Genomic DNA, 24,569 nt, shown 5'->3' with positions numbered 1-24,569 from the left:
ACATAAATATTTCAGTAATCGTGTTTGAAGTTTGCATAAAGAATGTGCAAAAGCAAATAAACAAAACCAGTTAAAAATAGTTGAAAAAATATTTTGTAGATTATTGTTGCATAAATGTTCTCTGGTTTAAAATTATCTGTTAATTAGTTCATTTTGCCCCTCAGCTTTCTTCTTCTGGAATAAAGTCTAGAAGGTTTTCTTCTAAGGCTTTTCTTTTTCCTTGAAAGCCACACACTTGCCATTCTTCCCCTTAAGTAGATTTTTTTTTTCAGTTGTAATGTAACTTACAGCATTGTCAGAACATAGTTAATGGCAGGGGAAACAAGTACAAAGCAGTTACTGGGGAAGCCATCTATGGCAGCCTGTTCTCCTTTCCTACAAAATTAAGGGGCTTAATTTCAGTCATGGCTTAATTATTATGTAGATTATTTTCACTACTACTAAAGCTAATGGGCATTATGGAGTCAGTCATCTGTTGTTCAGGTTTCCTCTTTTTTTTTTTTTGATCAGATTTCATTTTCCTACTTTTAATCCATGATGCCTTTCATTCCTTTAAAGTACAGTAGATATATTATACGTTTATGTATAAATAAATGTAAATACTTATTCATTAACAGTAGCCAAATTTGTTAATTTACCTTGCTTAGAGTGTCACTTTGCTTTATAGTAAGTTTAAAAAGAAAATAGAATTTTTGCTATTTATCCCAAGTCCTAAAATTGGAAGCTGATAAGAAGCTTTTCTTACTTTGTAAAAGAAAGACTGACTTACATCCACTGTCTCTATCTCCTGTGTTATGTTTCCAAGTGTTGTCATTCCTGCTAATCTTTCCTGTCAATGCTTTCCCAGCTCTCTTAAATCTCATATTCTTTTCCAGGCTTGCTTGAAACGAGAGGTAGCCTAATATCCTTCTCCCAGAGGAATGCTTCTGACTGTTTGCTTCTGCTGGAGGATAGAGGTTAGGGATGGAGCCTGCTTTAATGTATTTGTAGTTTTTCTTTGAAATGATTAGTGCTTGAGTTTACTGAAAGTATGAATCCCAAACTTCTTTAAAATATAAGCCAGAAACCAGGGATAAGTGGTAGTTGACTACTTAAGGCTATTTTTGTTCTATAGCTGGTGGAAACCTGAAAGACTTGATGATTATGACATGAATTTCCACTTGCTTTTACGGGTAAGCTTTCTATACGAGCAGCAGATTATGGAAACATGCATTTCAGAAAGTGGTGAAATGGTTTTAAATGGTCTTAAAGTGTTTCTTTTTTAGAGACGAACTATGTTTATGTGTTTATCAAGTCTTTTGCAGGTTGAGACAGATTTTTGATTCTTTGGGCTCTTTCTCTGAAAAATAGCTAAGCACACTTTTATTCACATGAAAAGATTGCTATTGAAATCTATTTAAAGATAAATTGCAGAAGTAACTGACATTCTAGCTAAATTTTCTAGGACTGTTTGCCACTCTTAAAAGTGTACTCCAGAGAGACACACGGAGGAATAGGAGAAGGAAGTGGTAAAGGAAATGGGAGTATAAACCTGCATGCCTTTCATGCTAAAGCAGAAAAATAAAAGTCCCAATTTTTATCCTTTTTCTTCAAAATTTTATTTTCCTCCTTAAAAGCAGAGTTTTGGCACAAGAATCCCCACTGAGCTATGACAGAGACAGCAGGTTGGGAAGTTAGCACTGAAGCAAACAAATCCTTTCCCATATCATAGTCTTCTGTGATCACTATTCTTAAAAAAAAAAAAAAATTACAAATTTCTCATTCTTTGAACAGTCATGTGAAAATCTGTAGTGTAATAAATGCACAGGTTCAGCTGGTTTCTGTTTTGTGGGGTTTTTTTCTGAGTGTCCAGTACTTACCAGTTTATGTATTCAGCACAAGTTTCTGAAAGCACTGTTAAGTAGAAACAGAACTTTAAGGGGCTTTACAAGTGCACACATAGATTTGCTTCACAGGTGGACAAAGAAGAATTTGGTACATTGATGAATGAACCTTGAATTTCCTGAATTAGCTGTAAAGATGTGTATGGCGTGACTTGGACTAAAGATGTTCTAACAAGTTGGACTGACTGGTGTGAATGTTTTCTGTGATGGCTCCACTACCTTCAGCATCTTTGCATTATTTATAGCCATCTGCTTGATGTGTTGAAGGCTCTGGCTCAATTAGATTACCTTTTAGCAGTAACAGCTCTCAGGAACAGTGCAAACAGGCATGTGTCTGGCTGCTGCAGAATAAATAAGAAAGTAAATAAAGTCAGTGGTGTCTTCTTGGAAGGCTCTTTAATTACTTTACTTATGGAATAAAATAGACACGTGGTGAAAATATTGCAAGCCAAAATCTGTGATGACCTTTTGCCCTACACTGTGAAAAGGGAGTATTAAGGAATGGAATTATCCTATACTTACAATGGATTAAAAAAACCCCACAAAACAAAGCAATTCACAACTCATTGAGTTACAAATGCCTCTGAGCTGCTGAATTTCCAAAAAATCTCCATTTCAGTTTTGTAGAATGGAGCTATTTATAAACTTAACTGGGGGGAGCTGTGGAAGTGACATTTTAAAGAAGATATTTAGGAAGACCAGCCAAGAATGATGGAAACCACAACATACTGTAGTGACCACAGGCAAGTCCTTCAGTCCTGTTTCAATCTCTGTTTCTAAAGCAGCACTGGGAGAACAGCATTCCTCTTCTGCATAGTCTGGTTTGGAGAAAAATTATGCTCATAAATGAGTCATTTCACTGTGGAAATATGGGATGAATGAGGTAAATCAGTGACTCCCTCTTGATTGTGGGTGGAGAAAGGAAAAGAACATCTCTAATATTTTTAGAGAACTTTAAGCAGTAAACAAGAGTGTGTGGCCACAAAATTTTCCTGGGTGCTGAATGATCAGGGTGAGATTGAGAGGCAAAGCAGTCCCTGAGCTTTGGTGCTTTTCATAACAAGGGTGAAGGTGAAAAGATGGCCAAGATTTTGTCCTCTTGATTTCAGCAGTGGTGTAAGGTCAAGGAGAGCTCAAGCATTCATTCATTTGTCTGTGCTTAATAAACCCATATCAGCAGATGCAAAATAAGGAATTTTAATCAACTAAGAGATGTGAGTGGATGGCAGAAGTGTTCGTTTGGAAGAAAAATGCTAAGGAGTAGACTTGTAAGCCTCTTATTGTGTTCCCACCAAAAACCTGCACCTGGGTGTAGTAGTTCCTGTGTCAACAGCCATTCCTGAGAGCCAGAGCTTCAAAGGGGATGCAAAAACTGTAAGTTGCACAGTCAAGTCAGGAAAATTTCTCTGGGAAAACTGTAAAAAATTAGTGGAAATTCACGTGTCAGTATAGAGCTAATTTTTTATTTAATATTTTTTTCTGTTGAACTTAACTTTTCTTAACTGCTCAAGAAAATCTGTTGTATACTAAGACTCAGCACTATTAACATTGACACAATAGAGTAGTTTCTGTAGTTGGGAGTTTTGTTGCATGTTGATTAGAGTTTGGTTATGGGGAAAATATTAGAAGGATATGGAATTCTGCCTCCACAGAGATGAAGAGAAGCTGTCCACTCTAAAGGACCATGTCTGACTGGAGCACACACAACATCAGTCATGCTCTTACTTGTAATTATCTAATTTGGGTTTTAGCATCTGCCTCTTTCTTAATTGGACAAATTACAACTCATACAAATTATTATGACAATGACAGTAATTACAGATTGATAAATTAGAGGAACAAAGATGCTGCAACTGATTTGTTCGTCCTCCTAAATCATCTCGAACTGCAGTTGTACAGAAACGCTGCCGTTTCTTCATCCTGTGGAATTTGTTTCTTCACTTTCAAGCTCTTCTCGATATTCTGAAATCAGCCTGTTATTATCTTAGCATGACATTTGGCCTGCAGTTCCCAGCTAGGGATGGAAAAGGCTATCATTGGGCCTCTCTGCACAAAATAGCTGGGCAGAACATTTCTGTGTACAGGAACTGTTATTCTCACCTTTTGAAGAGCAATTTCTTTGATGACTCGAAGAATATTTGACCTTCAAAGTAAAAGCTGCAAGCAGTACAATTTGCCTTTGTAGCAGTTGTGTAGAGGGTTGGATTTTCTTTTTTTTTTCGTGTGTTGTGTATGTATCTTCCTTGTTGGTTTTGAGAATAAACTCTTCACTTTTCTGTAAATTGTAGTGATCCTTGTTGAACTGGTTAGTCCCATTCAGACTTAGAACTGAGTTACCAATAGTGAAGAACAGGTGATATTTAAGAAAATATTGTTTTTTGAAAAGCTTATGGAATTCTTAAAAGCCTTTTCAGAGATTTATACGAGAAAAACAGGTTTCTTTTATTTTGTGTGTAAGATGTACAGTGATTTTTTTTTTTGTCTTTTCTGGAAAAAACCCTCTCTTGTGGCCTCTCAACTTCAGGCTAAAGAAAAAACACATGATGTGTGGATGGAAAACCTGTCCCCAAGGTAGATGTACCCCAGACAACTGCAAGCCTTGCTTTTACTTCTGCTTAAGCACATTTGCCAAATAGCTAAAACATGTAACCTTTCATTAATTTGAGGATGACTTGTGAGGCTGCTCAGTAGAGAGGTTAGAGCAGATCCTGAGCTCTTTTAGAATTGCTAGGATGCTTCTTATTTATTTTATCTCCTAGCAGAGAAACTTCAAGAACGACTTCAAGAGAATTTGGATATATTGTTCTTGGCAAGCTTAATCTGGAACTTGTGCTTCTAAATTCTTGAACACATTTAAAAACTTTCTGCGCTAATTTTTAAAAACTTGGATTTACTCTGGAATACTGTAGTGCAAGTAAACATTGACAGCAATTAAAGATTCCACAGTTAACAAAAAAAGAATAGTTTTCCTATTGAAAAGATTTTTGCACTAACGTTCCTGGATTTTGCTGAAAGAAAAAATATTTAAACTTTGCTCTGTCCACTGTTCTGTCAACTGTTGAGATTATTGATGTGTTCTCTAATTTTGACCCAGAAAATTCAATACACGGAACTGACAGAATTGAAGTGTCACAGATGCATACCAAGGGGAGGGATCTGATACTGTATCAAGGTAATAACTGTGTTCTTACTTGGGATCATAGGATTTTCTAAAAAGAGTTATTTCTGTTGAAGCATGAGAGTATTGATTAAAAAGAGTTAGGGCCAAAAGCCCATACTGAATAGTGATTGATTACTGTACAACACATGGGGGTGTTAATATCTTCAATTTAATATAAGGTTTCAATTTCAAATTTAATCAAAATAACAAAATTCAGTTTAGGATCGCCTTTTCCATTTGAATATTTTGTACTAACAAACAGTATATTTTTGGTTAGCGATTTTGCCAAAATTAGTGAGTTTTGCTAGATCTGTATCAGAATAAGTAAACAGATTTTCCCCTCCTTTCTATTATGTTGGCTTCATTCTTCATAATGTCATTTTTGCCTTTCCCTTTGTGTTTTCCCAACTTCATGTGTCTGTAAGAGACCTGGGCAAGAGGCTAAAAGCTGCATTTTATGGAATGTGTGTCCAGCTTTTTGTGACACTTGGATACATCTTTGGACAAGGAACTGAATTAGTTCTGTGTATTGGTTTCTGGTACACTGCTGCACTCTGTGGACAAACAAAGTGGATAATCTGGCATCTGTTAATGGAGTGTGGGTTTTGATATGCTGTTCTTCTACTTGATGCAGAAAAACCTTCAACTAACTCTGCTTTTCATTATGGGAATCAATGTATCAAACTAATCAACAGGCTAGAAGAGGTGACCTTTGTAGCAGCTGGGCAGCAAATTCCTGAAAAGCATTGCTGGTTGTACTCAGTCCCTCCTGAATTATTCTCATGAATCTCTTTTATTTCCAGTAAATTATATATAACCAGAGGACCACAAGCACTTGTTAAAAGAGTGCTGGGATCGTTCCCCTCTGCTCACTTATGGTATTGATGAGAGCCTGATGCTCTAAAGTACTATATGTGCTCCTCTTCTTGGGTGGGGAGAGGATGTCTATTAGCCCTCTATAAGATTAAGGACTGTAAGAGCAAGTAACCATGCGCAGTTGTTTAGTGCTAAATAAAAACACATGTAAGCTCTTCCCTAGTACAGAAAAATCCATTTTCATATAGAGTTGTCTTTGGAAATAGCACTTTACAGAACATTAGGAAGAGATTGTGCAGGGGAGACTCTCCATGCAGTAAACTCAGCTTAAAACTATGAGAAATACTGTCTTTCACAGGCACTAAGTTAGCAGGTGAATTTATGACTGCCAGAGTGGAGAAGAAAGAAGATGGGCTTCTGAGATAAGAGAACTATTTATTTATTAGGGCTATTTGATTTATAGAATCATAGAATATCCTGAGTTGGAAGGGGCCCACGAGGATCATCAGTCCAATTCCTGACCCTGCACAGGACACCCCAAGACTCACATCACGTGCCTGAGAGTGTTGTCCAAAGGCTCCTTGAGCTCTGTCAGGCTTGGTGCTGTGCCCACTGCCCTGGGGAGCCTGTTCAGTGCCCAACCACCCTCTGGGTGCAAAACCTTTTCCTAACATCCAACCTAAACCTCCCCTGACACAGCTCCAGCTGTTCCCTCAGGTCCTGTCACTGGTCACTACGGAGAAGATATCAGAGCCTGTCCCTCCACTTCCCCTTTTGAGGAAGCTGCAGAGGTTCAGTTGTTCACAAATAAGACAACAGGGAAATTTCTTGGAGATTAGTTTGGAGAATAGTTTTTAAGGCTGTTGTTCTGCCTTGTCTTTTTTTTTTTCTGTCAAGACCTTACTTAATATGTAAAATACTAGGATGGTATTTATAAAACAAAGTCTCTTAACCTGAAGTCTGGTGATGTATTGGTATTTAGAGCAATGATAATGCTGTTAGTGATAAGCTTTAATTGCATAATTATAGACCAACAAAATTAGGCTCACCAACGTGCAGTCATGATGACTGGAGATATGCTAAATTCTGAATTTAAAGATAAGACTTCGCCTCCTTGCATCCCTATATTGTCAATATTACAGAAATATTCCTAAAAGCATATACTTGAGGGGATTTGGTGCTTGCTCCTGCACACTGCTTTGCCACCCAGTTTGGTGACAGGCTGTATGAATTTCAAAATGTGGATAAGGTTCAGTGTCTCAAAGATGGTTATTCACCTGGCATCCTTGGAAAAATCCTTCTTTTGCAAGTTTCTTGCCTTCAAAATGTTTATCTTGAAGGATGCTGCGTGAAATTCATCAGGAGACCAAAGTACCCAAGAGTTATTTTACTGGATCCCAGTAAAAGTTGGCTTCGCTCACAAGCCACAGTGGGAACTCTCTACCATCTGTTTTGTTACCTGTTTTGAAGAAACACCATAGCAAAGGACTCAGTGTGCCTGTTAATGAAAGACTGAAGTTTATGGTGACAGATCAGCTTGTAAACACGGATTTACTGTTCTATTTTATTTTGTGTCTATGCTAATCCATAATTACATGCTAGAAACTGAGACCACCTATGAAACTGTACAGGAAATCAGACACTGTTCTATATTATTTTGATAGGGGTTTGTTTGGGATGTGATCCTTGGGAAGCATGAATTACCAAGAGGTGTATGTGACAGGCATAGTACTCATTATAACTATCCTTTCTCTTCTGCAGAGTGTTGCATAGTCCATGGCATGGTCTACTCTAGAGCAACGTGCTGCTTTTTTGCATGGAAGAGGCAAAATGTGTCTTATTACTGAGAGTGTGCTCAGCAGCACAGTTGGGAATGATTAAATGCAGCTCACAGCAACATCTTTGCTCATGACACAGTGATTCAGCACTTCTTCATGTTTCTGATCAAGGAATAGTAGTGCAGCCATCCCCTAATTGCTGTCAGCCTCGTGTACAACCAGTGTTTTCTTCTTGGGTCTTGTGCTTTGTCCATCCCCTGCACTCTTAGTTAAACTACAGCAAGTTAACTTACATAGGTGTTACACCCTGGAGATAGCAGCTGAATAGCATCATTCATTAAAACAAAACAAAACAACCTACATGGTCTCTGCTGCTTTTCATTTTGAAATAGGAAAATGATCTTGGCACAGGGCATTTCCTAGGGATTAATGACTGGCTGGGGTTAATGGCCCTTGGCTGCGCTGTGGGCCATCAACTCCTCCCTGCTGGTCATTAATCTGCAGGAAATGCCCTGTGCCAAGATCATTATTGTTGTATTTGGGTTCTTTGAGAGCTGAATTCGGGAACCCACACTGCTCTAATGTGTGAGACCCTGCTGGGTTTTCTTACATTTAGGCCCTACACATTTTATTTTTTTCTTTTTTTTTTTTTTTGCCTGAGCTTATCTGAAGTTTCCGAATGTTTCGCTTAATGGAAAGTGTCTGTAATGCTTGAGGTCCTTTAAAAATATTTCACTGAGCAGCAACCAAGGTAATGCTAAACTTTATAGTGAAAATAAAAGTTCTGTGTAGCAAACAGTTTTAAAAAGAGTATATACTTGGGAGCAGTGCCTGTTAGCCTAGCCTAGAGCAACAGGCATTGGACTTGGTATGGGACAAGACAGTCAGTTGTCTGGGCTTTCTACTGTAGGGTGGGATTGCAGGACTCAGAGTCTGCACAAGCTGTAAACCAATTCTTTGAGCGAAGATGATTCACATTTTTAAGAGACTTTTGTTTTCTTTGAAAACTAAGAATAAGAAGGAATACACTAATTTTCTCCTCTACCGCCAACGGTGTAAACAAAGTGGGGCTTCTGTTCATTCTCCCATGATTTCAAGTTCAGAATGCACAACTTCCTATAGATTTTACTTAGTAAGAGCTTACTTCATAGTAAGCTTCCAGCTTACTCTGTACTGGAATTGTTTTAGGGTTGAATACAAAATTCCAGAATTAATTAAAAAATCCTTCATGTAGGTCAGTTCAATACTGTGGCCTGGTAGTAGCAATTCGTGACTATTGGCATATTTCTTTATTAAGAAAAACCCAACAAACCACACAGAAGCAAACACCACCTCTATCCCAACTACTAGTCTTCTATTGATTAAACTATTTGATCATATTAGACCATATTACAAGTAAGGTTACAAGGAAATGAAGCTCACATAGCAAGTAGTAAGTGCAGTGTTGAAGAACTCAAATGGTGAATAGAATTGGTACTGTGCAAACATGTAACATTCCTAGATGGCTGTTTTTATGTCAGTGAATTAATGAATTCACTGAAACAGCAAAAATCAGTGTTGTGCCCTTATGTTTTTTTTCCCCTTCTTAAATGGTTTTTTTGTCCTCCTTCTTTTCTCTCTTTGACTCAGACAGGGCTGTGAAGTCTCCTGCTCTTTCCTTCAGAAGCTTTGCAAACAGGCAGCCTGCTGCTGTCCTCTTCCCCATTCTCAGATGAACCACGCTGTGAAGCTGCCTTGGGTCAACAGGAAACCTTCATAACACGCATTTCAGATCTTGAAAATGCCACAGTGTGCATGAGATTTGAAGACAGTAGCAAGCTTAGTAGAGACTGTCATGTCTGTATAGACCTTTTTGATGGATTTAGTAGCATTTTAGCAAAGAGAGGGAGAGATGTTTCATCAGGAGAAAAGGTCCTGGATCAGGTCTACATACAAACTTTCACAGATCTCCAGATTAAGCTTGGATTTTTTTGTGATGAAAGTATATTCACTACCCAGTCCTTGTGTCTACAAGTCAAGGATTGTTCCTATAATAGAAGGAAGAAACACTCTGGAGTTGTTCCCTGTAGTGATTTCAAACTGTCAGTCTGAAAGTTTTAACTAGAAAATGTGATATGACAAGAAATAAGGATTTACTAATATTTTATAAGTAAACAATACTATTATAGTAACTTGGGTTGCATTTTTTTCCAGAGGAATGGTAATTCCTGCTCTGACAATAAGCCTGTAACAAGGAGAAGACAGCCTGCCATGTTACTAGCTTGCCATGTGCTTTTTAAAAATAGATTTTCATGTTCTGTCACTTACCTAGTGAACATCACTGAATATCAGAGATGATGTGGGTAAGTCAGGAAGTTGATATTGTTGTTGATGCACTCGAGAGACTCCATTAGCAAAAGCAAAGAAAAATACAGTGAAGAAATGACAGGGCTGCCTTTTGTTTGCCTCATCTAGGAAGATGTAAAGGAAGGGGGAAGAACTTTGCCTGTAAAGAAACCTTGCTTAAATTCCAGGGTATTTTGGTTTTGCTGCTACTCTGGTGAAGTCATCTTTTATTGCTGTCAGACTATAAACTTTATGCCAAAGATATCTAGTCTATCCTGCAGCCTCCTGAGTTGATAGGCATCAATTTTCTTTGTAAACCTTTGCCTACTTTCTCCCAAAGTCTGTGGGTTTTTTTGCTTTGGAGGAAGGGAGGGGGAAAAGGGGTCCAAGGGAAAGGGCAATAAGCCATGAGAAATGGATTTCCCAGCCTGTTCTTTCTCTGCACCCAGCCTTGATAAGGACTGGTCAGAAAGGGTCCCTTGTACAAAGAGCAGGGAATCTCCTTTTGACCACACTGCCCTCACTGAGGGATAGTTCTGTCTTTGTATCTGACGCCTGATACGTGGCAGTGTTTTCACCACGAACTGACCAGTTTTAACAAAACTGCATCTTGCCTCTATTAACAGGCTCAGGAAATCCCATTAAACCCTCGCCCCCTTTGCTCCAGCTCTCACAATCTCGTGAAGTCAGCAGAAACTTTGCTGTGTTTTTGGTTGGAGAAGCCTCGAGCAAGAAACACCGGGGCAGTGGAGATGTGTACCTGCAACCTGACCTGCTGCTGCTGTTTGGGCAGCTACTTTTAACACTGTGAAGTAGTTGTACTGTCTTGGCATTACCCAGTGCTGATGACTTGTATATGTGTAACTAATTCCCCAAAGTACAGACCAGGCTTCATATCAGGCATTATATGGGCTAGTTTTGGCTGGAGTAGATTTAATTTTTTTCATGATGGCTGCTGTGGGGCTGTGTTTTGGATTTGTGCTGAACTCAGGGTTGATCATATAGAGATGTTTTTGTTATAGCTGAGCAGGGCTTACACAGAGCCAAGGCCTTTGCTGCTTTCCATTCTGCCACACTTGGGAAGGGGGCTAGGGGTGAATGGGAGACTGGGAGGAGACACAGGCAGGACAGGTGATCCAAACTGACCAAAGGGATATTCCAGACATGTGTCATCAGTGTATAAAGGGGGAGAAGAAAGAGGAGGGGGAGGACGTTTGGAGTTACAGTGTTTGTCTCCTCAAGCTGTGTTAGCCATGATGGATCCCTGTTCTCCCAGGGGTGGCTGAACACCTGCCTGCCCATGGGAAGCAGTGAATCAATTCCTTGTTTTGCTTTCCTCATGTGTTTGTATCTCAACCAATGAGTTTTCCAGCTTTTACCTTTCCTGTTCTCTCTCTGATCCAGCTGGTGGGGGAGCAAGCAGCTCTGTGGGGCTTGGCTGCTGGCTGAGGTTAAACCATGACAGTATCCTTATTTGTTGGGAGGTGTATTTATAGAAAACTTCGAGAAGTCCTTACTTCTGTCAAATGTATCTTTCAAATCCTGTTGGTGTTGTTAGACCTACCTCACTACTTTACTTTTTTAGTCTCAGGGTGTGAAAAAAAAAGGTGTTAGTTTCTTGTTGGTTTTCTGCTCTTAAGATCACTGGCTTCACACATGATTAACCAGTTATTTTGTAGTCAGCAACAAAAACAAGGCTGTAGAGTTCAGTGGGATAGTTATCTCAGAAAGGGGTTGGTGCTATCTTTACTGTATGGTTAGAAAACCTGTCAGAAATGGAGTGGATATTAATTAAAGAACATTGTGGGCTGCAGACAACATTTCCAATAAAATTAACTTTAAATGGGGAGTTCTAAAGCAGTTTTGTTGGAGCTGGAGCCATCAGGATCATAGTAAAGCTGAATAGTTAAGATTTTCTGATGTATGCAGCAGACATATATTCCATACATGTGTGACCTACTGTAGCTTTGTATCTGTTTTCAGAAATCATACCAGTTTTATCTTACTGTAACGTTTTTCTTACTGCCCTGATGTTTACATAACATTATATATAATCCAATGCTGAAGTCAGAGCATGGAAAACTATGGCAGCAGGATGATGCCTGTATTGTATCTACTGCATGCAATATTAATGCCAGAGAAAGCTGATTTAATTAGCTATAATTTTTGATTGTAAAAATTAATAAGTCTTAGCTAAATTTTAGCTATTGTTTGTCTTTGCTCCTCATTTCCTACCTGCCAGATGTTTGAATGTGTTATCCCAGGAGATGGAGGCTGTGATACTGCCTTATTAATTGTAGAAAAGTAAGTAACTGTCAGTAACACTTGAAAAACTTGTTAGCCAGATACTTGTCTATATGTATGTCTTGCTTCATTTTGTTGGCTTCAGCAGAAATTTATCATTCTCTTTGAAATGTGGAACATCTTAGAGGAGAGAAAGACAGACTCTTAGCAATTGCAAACCCCAAGATACCAGGAGAACTCGGTTTGCAATCATAAAGAGAAGCAGTCATACCCAAGGGATATCACTACTGGACTAAGAAAAATGTTTGCCAATCAGCAATATATAATGAATAATGAACAGTATTTGTCATCTCCCCGAAAGTGGGGCATTGTGATACAAGTGGTACAGCTGTTATTCTTTAATTGCAGCTAGATTAATAAAACGTCATTTTTACAGCCCATTTGCAATATACCACTGGGGAATACATTTTATTACCATTTTGGGTGTCTTTTAGTTAATAATTTGTGCCTTTTGAGCATAAGTGTTTGGCTTCAAATCCCAGATACAAGTTTATTAAAAATTGTAATAGTTCTTAGAGACTATAAAATGAAATGAAGTGCACAAAATGTGCATTTCCAGTGCTTGAGTTTAAAACCAATTTTTTTACTTGACTAATTTCAGTGTTTCCAAGACTAGAAAGTATTGAATTTAAATAATTATTAAATATTTAACTAGTCAGACATACAGCATTATTTTCAATAGATTACTTATATTTGTTAGTAATTAAAGATTCAGAATGGCACCAAGAGGATGTGGTCATAATATGTAATTTTTAAAACTTGCCCAATGTTTATGCAAAGCAGTGGCACTACAGGGAAACAGAATGAATATTTGAAGTCAGAAACAAGAACGAGACAGTTGTTAAATGATCTGATTTACAGAATAAGGCTGACCTGGTCAAAAATAATTGAAAAGCCTTTTACGGATAAACTGCATTTTACTGCTGGTTGAATGGGAACTCCCGTTAAAGTCAAGGCTAAATCAGTTCTTGGCTAATTTCCCTTTGCTTATCACTGGCAAGTTCTCTAAGCAAGTGTCAGAGGTGCAAACCTACCTCTGGACAAAAACACTTCCCTACAAATCCCATCAGACAACCAGGGTTATTTCTCAGTTGCCTGTGAAACAAGCAGCTCCAGATGCCAAACTCCACATTCATGTGCTTGCATCTCTTTTCCATCTCTATTAAGCAGTTATTCCTTCAATTGGTACGAAATATGGAGAAACAAAACCCTTTCTTATTTTTGGGGTGTGGGACCTTTGCTTCTACTCTCATTGTTTTCAAGTTTTAAGCTGATGGTACACAACGGTGAGAAGGTGCCACGGTGCAGATATTACTGGTTGATGCTGTGAACATGGCTGGGTTTCCTCCCTTCCTCTGTCTGCTGTTCTCTAGGCAGTCTCTCTGAGTAGATATAAGTAAAAGTTGATATTTTGGGATGGAAGAGGTTGAAGACACTCTCCTACAACTGGGACAAGGTTTGTTGACTCTAATTCGCTTAAATAAGCATGGTACTTGGTGTTTCCAGTCTTGTTCCTTTTACAGCGTGGTATTATGACTGGGTTGATTAAATTGAGCAAATATTGCTAGAATGAAATGGAAAATAAACATTTCTACTAGCATTTTAAGGGAACATACTAAAACCATCCTCAGTCCTCCGTGTTTCAAAAAAAACCAAAACAAAACAAAACTTTGGTAGACATTTGGAAAAAGATTCCCAGAACCCATAATCTATATGCTGTCAGCATCAGGGGGAGGGCTCAAGAGGAGGGGGCCTAGGAAAGATGGTACTCTGCAATATTTAGAGAAACTCAATTTCAAAATTAGAATTTTTACCAGAAAACTGATTCAGGCAGGTGAGTTTGCAGCCACCAGACCCACTTTATGAAAGGTGCACTGTGATCTTGCAGCCAGTGTCCAGCACTTGTACATAATTACAAGCAACTAACTACTTTTTAATAAGTGAATATATTTATCATTGTTATCTGAGTAGAGACATCGAAAAGCAGTTCTGCTCTGGTGTTTAGCTGTAGTGTTACTGTAGTGGCCAGCCCTGTTTTAGATTGAATATTCCTTCATCCTTTTTAAGATTTTACTCTGAAAAATTGAAATTGGTCTGAGCCCAGGAAGTCCTCTCCCATCTGTAGTTTACTCTATTCTTATCTAAAATAGGTCACAGGACAGGATTAATACAGCCCTTCCATGGATGAATGTATAATTTAGAACAAGGCTAAGGTGAGAAAAGAGAAAGTTGGAGAGCTTGCTCTAAGCAAATGTTAAATGTAATGCCTCTCCTGCACTCTGATAAATCCTCTTATCTCTGAGCATTGTATGGAAGGGAGGGATAAGAGATGAACCCCTCAGTGAAATAGAAATTTGCTTAAAGGCGAGAGCAGAGAGTAAAAGGAACTATGTTAAACTTGAACTGTAATTACTGCATCTGTGTCAGGGTTTGAAGGATCAAGCACTGCACAAAGCTTCAGTAGAAGAGCAGTCTAGTTGAAGTCCTGTTTTTTGTTTCTATTTTCCTTGCCGCATGAGGAGTGAACTTGACTGGGTTACTTTACATGTGATGATTGCACTTGTGTGAATAGACAATTTAATTCTTTTTTTAGGTGTTTAAGGAATTTGATCTTGAAAACCAAAACCAAGCAATAAATATGAGCTTGCTGTATTTCTTGCCAGCTAATTTATCTGAATTGAAATTTGAAAGAATCAGAGTGAAGCAGGGGGTGACCCAACCCTTCAGGCATTACCACATGTCATGTGACTGTCAGTAAAACAAGGTTTGCCTTGTAAGGGCACTTGTTATTACAGCTTGACCATGGGAATCATGGTTGAACCTGTGTTTTCTGTTAGACAACTTAATATATGACTTGCTTGGTACTCACAAAAAATCTATAAGGTTTGATTTTTAATCAGGTGAGGTAGTACAGACAGATGTGTGCTGTTTGTGTTTGGTAATGCACCTGTGGAAAAGCTGCTGAAGTATCTCCTGTGATTAATTTTACCTGGTGATGAATTGTCTGAAAACTTGAGGGGGTGAGCTAGAAATTCTTCATGAGCATCACCTGGAGGAAAAGGCTGAAATGTTGAAAGTGCATAAAGCTGCTATCTTCTGTTTGTGCCTTCTGACAATTCTCCCTTCTCCCATCTCTTTATTTTCACAGGCACATTAAGATCAGGGATACTGATTTAAAGCATTTGTATTTGTTTGTGGTGTTAGCACTCAGATTTGTAGTTGTTTATTATTTTGAGACAGTAAGAAAATTGCTTGTGAGCGTTTATATAGAGTATTGTTCTGGCTCCACATTTTTTGGTGTGTTTGCTGCTATGGCATCATACACCCTTGGTAAATACAAAGATGCTTATGAAATGTTAAGGCTTGACTGTATTTAACTTCATGTCAAGAAGGACTCCCTGCCATTGTGTTCAGCTGAGCCATGGTGAGTAACCATCAGTCTCAAACACTGACACAAAGCGCTTTTGTGTGTGTGTGTGAGTGTTTTTGTGGATTCAAAGCCTTTTTTTTATCCTTTTTTTTTTTTTTGAGTGTATTTTTTAATTTTAGAACAACTAGGCTTTCAACTCTTCAGAACTGGCAGAGCAGTTTTGCTTTGCTGCTGTTTGGGCCTGCTTAAAGTGGGGTGTGAAAATCCTGGTTGTGGGTTTCAGTCTGGGGGGTGGGTATCTCTGGACCTTAAAAGTTCCATGAATATGTTTTAAATTTATATATATGCAAGATAAGTGTATATGTTTATTACAAAATCATGGGTCAGTCTTGTTTCACTGAGCTTTCATATTAATTTCTTGTGTCACTGTCAGTGTCAGAATATATGTGAAGAACTTTTCCATAATATGCTTTTGATATTAATAGTGTTTTGTAATAGTAAAGCCAGCGGGAAGATAAAACTCAGGAAAAAATTTGGCCACAATTAAATGGGAGGCAAAAGTACCATTCTGACAATGAAATTGGCTTCTTGTTTAATGCACATGCCGTAAAGGTTTGCCAGTCATCAGGAAGCATAAAATGCCATTAACCAGCACCAGCATTTAGTCACTTTCTAATACTGGATGTGATTTCTAATTGCTTCTGTAGTTTGTCATTGTTTAACACAATCAAATCTAATGGTCCAGAAAATTTTTCTTGGATCGTCATAGTCTATGACTATGTTTTTACTGTTATTGTTCCAGCTTCTTTTTCATCACCCCAACCTTTACTGCTTCATTAAGTCTTAAATTAGACTTTGACAATCAGCCTATTTTATTGGAATTATCAAAAGAAAGAAATATGCACAGCAAAGTCGAAGGGGAGACTCCAGCATCATATTTTATTTCATGCTTAGCAGTTCCTTAAGAGTTATCAAAGTCAGGGATCCTTTATTTATAATTAAATACTCCTCACTTTAAAATCATGACTAATAAATGTCAAGTACGAGAAGAGGCACTATTATTCAGTGAAAGTCCTTGGCCATGTTGTAGGGTGAAAATGTGTAGGCATGAAGGTTGTTAGTTTTAGAAACGTTGTAGGGTTGGTTTCATTACAAAATCCTAAAGTTAACCACTTCAGATAAAGCTCAAAAATCATTGAATCATTTGGGGAGCTCTTATCCTACAGGAAGCTCTTGACATTTATGGTAATTAAAAGTGAAGGTATCTATTAAATACTTAAGTTGTTCATATAAACACCAAACTGATGTGCAACTATAAAAGTTTTATGTGTCTTAATTGGAGCTGGTCAGAACTGTTCAGTGAAACTGTTTTCTGGGTTTGGTGGTGGCTGAGTTTCTATATTTTAATGAGACCCAAAACCTTTGATGAAACATTGATATAAATGCTATGGGAGTCACTGGAATGTGATTTAATATTCTTGTGATGGCAGATCCACTTTGGTTGCTGCAAGGCAAGGATTTGCAGTCCCTGGAGCATCGCTCCTATAAAACTGGCTGAGAGAGTTGGGTTTGTTCAGCCTGGGGAAGAGAAGGCTCCAAGGAGGCCTTAGAGCCCCTACCAGTGCCTAAAGGGGCTCCAAGAGAGCTGGAGAGGGACCTGGGACATGGGCTTGGAGTGACAGGACAAGGGGGAATGGTTCAAACTGAAAGAGAGTAGACTTAGATTAAATATTAGAAAGAAATTTTTTGACTGAGGTTGGTGAGGCCCTGGCACAGGTTGCCCAGAGAAGCTGTGGGTGCCTCATCCCTGGAAGTGTTCGAGGCCAGGTTGGATGGGACTTTGAGTAACCTGGTCTAATGGAAGGTGGGGTTGGAACAAGATGATCTTTAAGGTCCCTTCCAACCCAAACCATTCCATGATTCTCCCTCCCTTGCTCTTGTATGTGCACCTTATATGCTTTGGCATAGGTGCTCTGTGCCCTGTGTGGGTTTTTTGTTTGTAATGAAGAATAGAAAAATAGATCTAATTTTCATTCGCTCTTCAAAATCTTTCATTTCTCTGAGGAATAGCCCAGTTGATCTTGGCCTCAGTGTCCTGGCTGATTGTCCTGGTCCTGACTTACCAGCATTAACTCAAGTATTAGGATTTAAGAGTATCTAGAGAGAATTGTGTTCAGAGCCAAATTTTGAAAAGTTACTTTCATATTGGGCAGCATCAGCAGAATGTTGTTAGTTCTTTGTACAATTTTAAAGGCTGCAGGAATTAGGGCTAACCTGTAGAGAAAAACATTATTGTCACTACTTATTTTTTAGTAAGTGCCTTTGACTAAAACTTTCAGAGTGCATCTGAAATATATTTCTTTCTATTGTTACCTATTACTATAACATTTGGGGGCTTTTCTGCCATACAGTGAGATAATCTCTGGGTTGGGATTTTTTTATTGTTTTTCTTTCTTCTTTTTGTTCTCCTCTTGTGTGCATTTGGATTTATGTAACAATTAAGGATGCATCAAAAATATATCTGGTTGAACTAACATGGGTCAGATGTTTTAACCACTGTGTTACACAGTAATAGCACTGTAATTGAAGCACAGCCCAAGAAAGAGCATTGGAATTGGAAAGGCATTTTCTTTCCAGCAGTGAAAGAGTCCCCTACAAAACAGTGAAACTTCTTCCCAGTTTGTAGGATTTTTCACACTGGACAGTCCATTTGATGGTGATGGAAACAACCAGAATAGCAGAGGAAGCTATGGCACTTTATTATAACCTCTTGAAAATAATAATAAAAATTACTTTTTGGGTGCCATTTTAGTTCAGCCAAGAAACTTACTGTAGAGAATGTTATAGAAACATGTTTCAATGCATTTCATGAGAGATTTTGAGCATGTGATTTTCAAATTAGATAAATATGCCATACTCTCTCTTCTGTTTGTAAATATAAGTCTTTTCAGTTACTTTTCAAGATGCGTTAGGTTTTAATACTTACTTTTCCACACGTGCCCTGGAGAAAAGCATGCAATACAATCCACTGTTACTCTGAGGCAAACTGGATTTCAGTATAGTCTGTTTCAAATTAAATGAAATTGTTTATTAGTTTTGCAGTTCTGGAGAGCAGAGGCACCCTTGGGTTTTTATTGAGCTGATGAGGGGTATGTTAGCCTATACATCCAAAGAGGACTGATGCTAATTGGGCTTTTCACTTTGATAAAGTCCTTGGTTTCAATAATGATACACAGGTTAGCCCATCTTTTAATTAACAAAAAAAAATTAAAATCCTCTGCTGGAATTCCCTAGCTGTTGAGCAGTTTCTATATGCAAGTATGCTCTCTTGTGGTAAGCCATTTTATTGAATCTTCCACCAGTTCTAGATTTTGACCAATTTTGTTTAAAACTATGATATTTCTAATCTGTAATTCTTTCATCATGCCATTATTTTCAGGGTTTACAGTGTGCTGTACAGTGGCAGACCTCTGTATATGGTGTGTGTGGCTGTATATATTTTGCAGTTCTGTTCAGTACAGTGAGTTATATTCAGTGCTTGAGCAGTGTGTGTCTTCCCTGGTAGAATTCAGCTTGCTGTGGAATCAGGTGTTATTTGACTAACAATGATTAAGTGATTTAGGGTGAGATACTTGTATAGCTGCTAAACACCAGGTAATAAAGAAAGAGGGATTCTAGTTCTGAAGCATCTTTATCAAATTCTATGTGCTTATTGTGACTGCTCAGATGCTGGTTAATTGAGCCTGAATTTGGAAATTTAATCGCTCTAGACTTGTCCAATAATCAAGGGGGGGGGGAAGGCAAAATAACCCAAAGTTTGCTCTAATGTGGGTGCTCCTGGGTGGAATGAAGCAAGGGTGTATTGCTTTGCTCAGCATTGCAGTAGGACTATCACAAGTATACATATAAATTGAAGAAGTGGAAAACCAAATAAATCTCACTTGCCTCCTTGGGAAAAAAACCAGCAAGACTGTATCAGTCTTCATGATTAGCCCTGTATCAAGGAAGTATAATTTAATAAATTGCTAAGATACCCATAATCCTCTAAATATTTCTCATATGACAGCTGGGATTTCTACCCAGATTCTTTACCAACGGAATCATTTCCATATAAGTTTCCATAATGTTTTGCCAGGTGTGAGGATTGTCAAATGTCAGTAAAAACATGAGGTTATGTTCAAATGATCTCAATCGTGCAAGTCGTCGTGTGTTCTTCCCTTCCAGGGAAACAAGGCCGTAAAGAAGAATTTCAGAGAGTGTTTCCTAAAGGCCGTGAAATTCTGGGATCAACTTAAAACCAGAGACACTGGGCACATTTCATGTGAGCACAACTGCTGTTGACTTTTGTGGAAGTTTTGTCAGGCTGGCGACTCAAAGATCACATTCCCATGGTCACAGAGATGATGTGATGTGTGCTGCTGGGCATGAACATTTAATGTCAAAACAATCAATTATGCAGCAGGTGTGGGCCATAGTGGAATGATCCCATTTGGCACAGAGGTTGGATAATGTGTAGGAGAGTAGGAGATGGATGGATTAAGAACATACTGGAGTAATATGTTCCATTTGCTGGAGCTTAATTTAATCGAAGAGATGAACAGCATTCTTAAAATAAGTTTTTGGTGCATGCATGTTACTTCTTTTGTTATGCTTTAATATCAGTTATGGTTTCATTCAGTGAGAACTTAGAAGTGCAACCAAGTCTTCCAGTTTTCTTCTGTTTTTTTAATGTAATCTGAAAGAAACAGAGTTTGAAAGGTTGAGCACGTTACATATTGACTCAGCTCATCATGAGAACTTAATAGGACCCTGAGCAGAAACCTGTACTAGAAGTTTAATATAAATATTTTATGGAAAAATTGAGTATTATTTTAAGGGCAGAAGTTGGTTAAACAGCATCAGCAGTTTCAAACTATAGAAGGCAGACAGTAGATTGCACTGTTTACAGTGGTAAGTGTATGAAAGTGTGACATGTGAGTATAAAATGATGCTGTAGCACTGTATGTTCACACCCAGCCATGTACTAGTGGTGCTGTTTTGCTGCATCTTATTGCACACATCACTCCTGTCCAGTCTGTTTTACCTGCTGCACAGGAGTATTCTCAGTTGAAGTTTTTTTCCATGGGACTGGTTGCTGTACTTGGCAGTCATCATCTCTCTTGCAGTGCTTTTCAGCCTTCAAGTTGTTTTTGTTTCCTACCATCCCTCCCACTTTCCTCCTCCATGCCCTCACCCACTTTCCTCTTCCCTCTCTAATACTTAAGAACTCCAAGAGTTTCAAAACAAAGAAATGCTTTCATTTGAAGTTTCAGTTGTCAGCTAATCAAGTCAGAAACACTTCATCCATCTTAGATATTGATTCAGCTTTCTGTAGGATATGTGTATGTTAAATATAAGATAGTATAATTTTTCTTCCAGTTCAATATGCTCTTTTCAAGCTTTCATACAAGTGCTTTCCTATTGAATCAGATTTTCTGTCTTTTTTTCTCACCAGAGAATACTGACAAGAGAAGTACAGAACAAGGCAACAACACCTTTCTTTTTACCCCCAATTACTTCAATTTAGGGCACAGAATGATGTACAGAATTAATAATAGTAATAATAATAGTAGTAATAACAATAATATGTATATGTATATCTATGTTTAAAAGACATGGCTGTTTAGTGCTTGACTTTGCAGTATTATTCCTTTTTTTTAAAAATTTTTATTCAGTTTTCTAGGCAGGCTGAAGAATTCTAATCAATCATGCAATACCTACACAGTTGACCAGCACCTAAGCAATGAGCCTGAGAGTTACAGATCTGTAAAAAGACCCTACTTCTTATCTTTGAAAGAGCAAAACCACTAGTAGTTTGGCATGCCTGCTTTAGATAAGGATGAGGGGTGCACACCTTGTTAGTGTGGTTCACATGTGCTTCCAGATGAGCAGGAGAAGTTAATGGTGTGGAGTATGTCAGGCTCTGCAGTAAGAGTTTTGGAGAGCATTGCTGGCCATGAGCCTTACTGCTCTCTGGGTCCATTTCTATTCTCTTCTTTGGCCTCTATGTATTTTTCTGGCTGCTTTTCCCCAGCCCTTCTTGTCCCAATGTGCTTTTGCTGCGCTGTTAACTCCATTTCCCTGAAAGCAGGCATGCTATGGTGAGATTTTGTGTTTGTTATTGGTGAATTAATGAAATCACATTTCAGAAACCTGTAGAAACATCTGCTCTTGGATTGAGAAATTCAGAATTTTAACCCACAGGATCAAAATCTGGCAGTGGAAGGCATGTGGAGCCAGATGCCATGCAGTGATAATTCAGCAATCCAGCCTATAGACTGAACTGGCTGCCTTGTAAGCTGTGTGAAAAGAACTTTTTTTCCACTCTTTTCCATTCTCTCTTCTTGCCAGTTCATCCTTTAGCGTCCAACGTTCAGAACCTGCATTGCTTTGTTATTTTATTGTTTTTTTCTGGTATAATTGTGAGCTTAACTCTTTATAATGCACATTCTTCTATGTCTAGAAGAATAACTCTAAGAGGATGGAGGAGAAACTCCTTTCTGTAGGAGGTTAATGTATGAATTAATAGTAAGGGTCACTTAACGTGAGGCAGAAGGCAAATCATATGGGAGTTGTGTTGGTGTTGCAATTGAAAATGTTTTACGGCCTGAAGATCTATTTCAAACAAGTGACTTATCTTTACTCTCCATACTTATTTCTACCCTTCAAAACATTGAAAAAATCTGGTATCCTCCTTTTCTCCAATGTATGAAATTATTTCTGTGCTGGAAATAAATAGACAGTTACCAAAGATGGAGACAGTTTTTCTTCTAGGTGGGTGATTTTCAGATAATTAATTAATTCAGTTATATGCAGAATACTGTTGTTCTTAAAAGCATTTGGATTTTTGCATGTCTGCTGGCGAGGTTTTCTGTGCATGAACCTTGAAACAAATTTCAAAGCTATCAATTTTCATAGCCACATTTGTCAGTTTGGCAGCAGTTCATCCTGAGCTTGATGCTAAGCACGATTATTGTAAGTTATTAACTATGCTTACTGTAAATCACCCAAATCTGCCCAGCTCTGCTTTCAAAGTGGTGTGAGTCTCACAGAGTGGTGCTCTTACATGTATTTGTGACATATGCTACTCTTCAGAAATTACCTGTATTTTCAGGTTTTCAAGAAAAAGAATGCTATTTGGTAGAGAGGATAATTTTAAGCAGTATTCCTGTCTTGCGAAGAAAATTATTGAGCATCTGGAGCTCTTAATATTTTCCTTTTTATCTTTCAAAAGTGAGCTGTTTCTGTTCTCTGATCCTTAAAATCAATCCCTCAGCTGAAAAAACATGTAGAAATAACAGGTTATTCTTGGTATTTAGAGTAACGTTTAGAGGCTCCAGCTGGAGTCTGGCACCTTTTGCGTTTGGTTGCTGCCTGAAAACAATCCCATCTCCCAGCCCAGCCCCAGAATGCTTAAATTGAAATTTAATGGCAGTGGGTGTAGCTGGAGAAGCACAAGTTGAGGTGTGATGGCTGTGCCTGGCACAGCGAGCAGGAGTCACATCTGTTTGTTTGTTGTCAAGTGTTCATTGGGCATTATAGTCCAAACAGCCTTTTTTGGGGCAAACTTCCATACTCTATTCCCATATATTACTTCCCTTCTGAGAAGCGATGGGCTGAGGCAAAGGCTGAAAGAAGATGCTTTAAAGTAACCAAATTTACCGTGTATCCCCCTGAGGTGGGAAAACTCTGTGCAGGTGTGTCAGCAGCAGAGCCATTGCTGCTGGGTGGAGTCGTGAATGTGAGGACTGTCCTGGACATCTGCTGAGAACAGGGATTTGGGTAAAAGGACACCGTTTGTGATTCTGTTAGAAAAAAACTAGGCTTGAACTTTAGGAAGAAAAAAAAAAAAAGAAATGAAAGTCTGAGAGGGCAAGGGGAAGAAGGTGAGGTAGAAATGTGTGTCCTGCCTAAAGGAGGATCTGCCCTGGAAGGAGCAGCAGAGTCCCTGGCTGTGGGACTGCAGGAACCAGCTTGCAGTGCTCGCTCGATGTGTCTGCAGAAGGTTAAATCACACGTGCAGTGCATGTTAGTGGCCCCTGGAGGTTTCTGTATTGATCTGTGTCTTAATAATGCATAATAGGCAATCAGAGCTTTCCTGATCCTTTCACAGACATACTGGCAGCGAGAGTCATAAATCACACTGCTGCTGGTGGCTGTGCCTGACCTACCCTCCACCAACACCTCAGTACCTTTTACTTCCACTGGGACTACTCCTGATTTATCCAACAGAGAATCAGGCTTTGTGTTTGGAACCATTATAAGTCACTGTTCCGTGCCCTTTCGACAAGGCAAGATAGATCTGCAATTTGTTAAAAAAAAAATTTCAAAGTAAAATTGCTACAGGTCTTAATATTATTTTATTTTATGTTTCTTTAAGCGTGAAGAAGAACATTGGTTTTGCATTACTAGCTAGTTTGTGTGTTGTGCCCTCTTTAGGCTTTGCTCTCATTTATAAGTCTCTTTTGTAGAATGGTTTAGGATAGGATTTTTGTTTCAGCTGCTGAACTAATTAGGACTTTGTAATTCTGATGTTGCCTCTGTCCCACCTGTGGGAACATTGACTTTAAGCAATGTATGCTCTTAAATCAATATGATCTTTATTGATCATTGCTGGTGACATAGCTAAGTTTGGCAGCAGCTTACTTCAAACATACATTGCAGTAGTGCAGTGGATTTACTTAGAAACAAAGAAAATGATATTTCAGAATTATTTATTGCTGTTGGACACCATCTACAATACTTATCTCCTGGACTACAGGAATTCATAATTCCTGCTGTAAAATATTTTTACCCTTTGACTTTGAGGGTACTGATAGCATAGGCTAGTAGAAATTTGTGTAATTCTGTAGCTATTGTGTGTAAGTACTCATTGTGCAAATCAATTCTGATTT

The 24,569-nt window shown here is 38.4% G+C and overlaps 1 protein-coding gene across 5 annotated transcripts in view; it reads left to right on the top strand.

The window, feature by feature from the left end:
- The window catches only part of NAALADL2 (N-acetylated alpha-linked acidic dipeptidase-like 2), a 469,384-nt gene that overhangs the window by 83,334 nt on the left and 361,481 nt on the right, over positions 1-24,569 (top strand). The window contains exon 1 of one of the 5 annotated variants that reach the window (XM_017827778.1): positions 19,858-19,957. The exons of the other annotated variants lie outside the window; for them this stretch is intronic. The gene's annotated coding sequence lies outside the window, so the exon portion shown is untranslated. Of the gene's footprint in view, positions 1-19,857; positions 19,958-24,569 lie in introns of those variants that run through there. 5 annotated transcript variants of the gene reach the window in all.

The sequence above is a fragment of the Lepidothrix coronata genome, unplaced genomic scaffold (genome assembly GCF_001604755.1).
Source record: "Lepidothrix coronata isolate B3197 unplaced genomic scaffold, Lepidothrix_coronata-1.0 Scaffold142, whole genome shotgun sequence".
Classification (NCBI taxonomy): Eukaryota; Metazoa; Chordata; class Aves; order Passeriformes; family Pipridae; genus Lepidothrix; species Lepidothrix coronata.
Note: the sequence above shows the minus strand (reverse complement) of the source record. Positions and strands in the feature narration are given on the sequence as shown.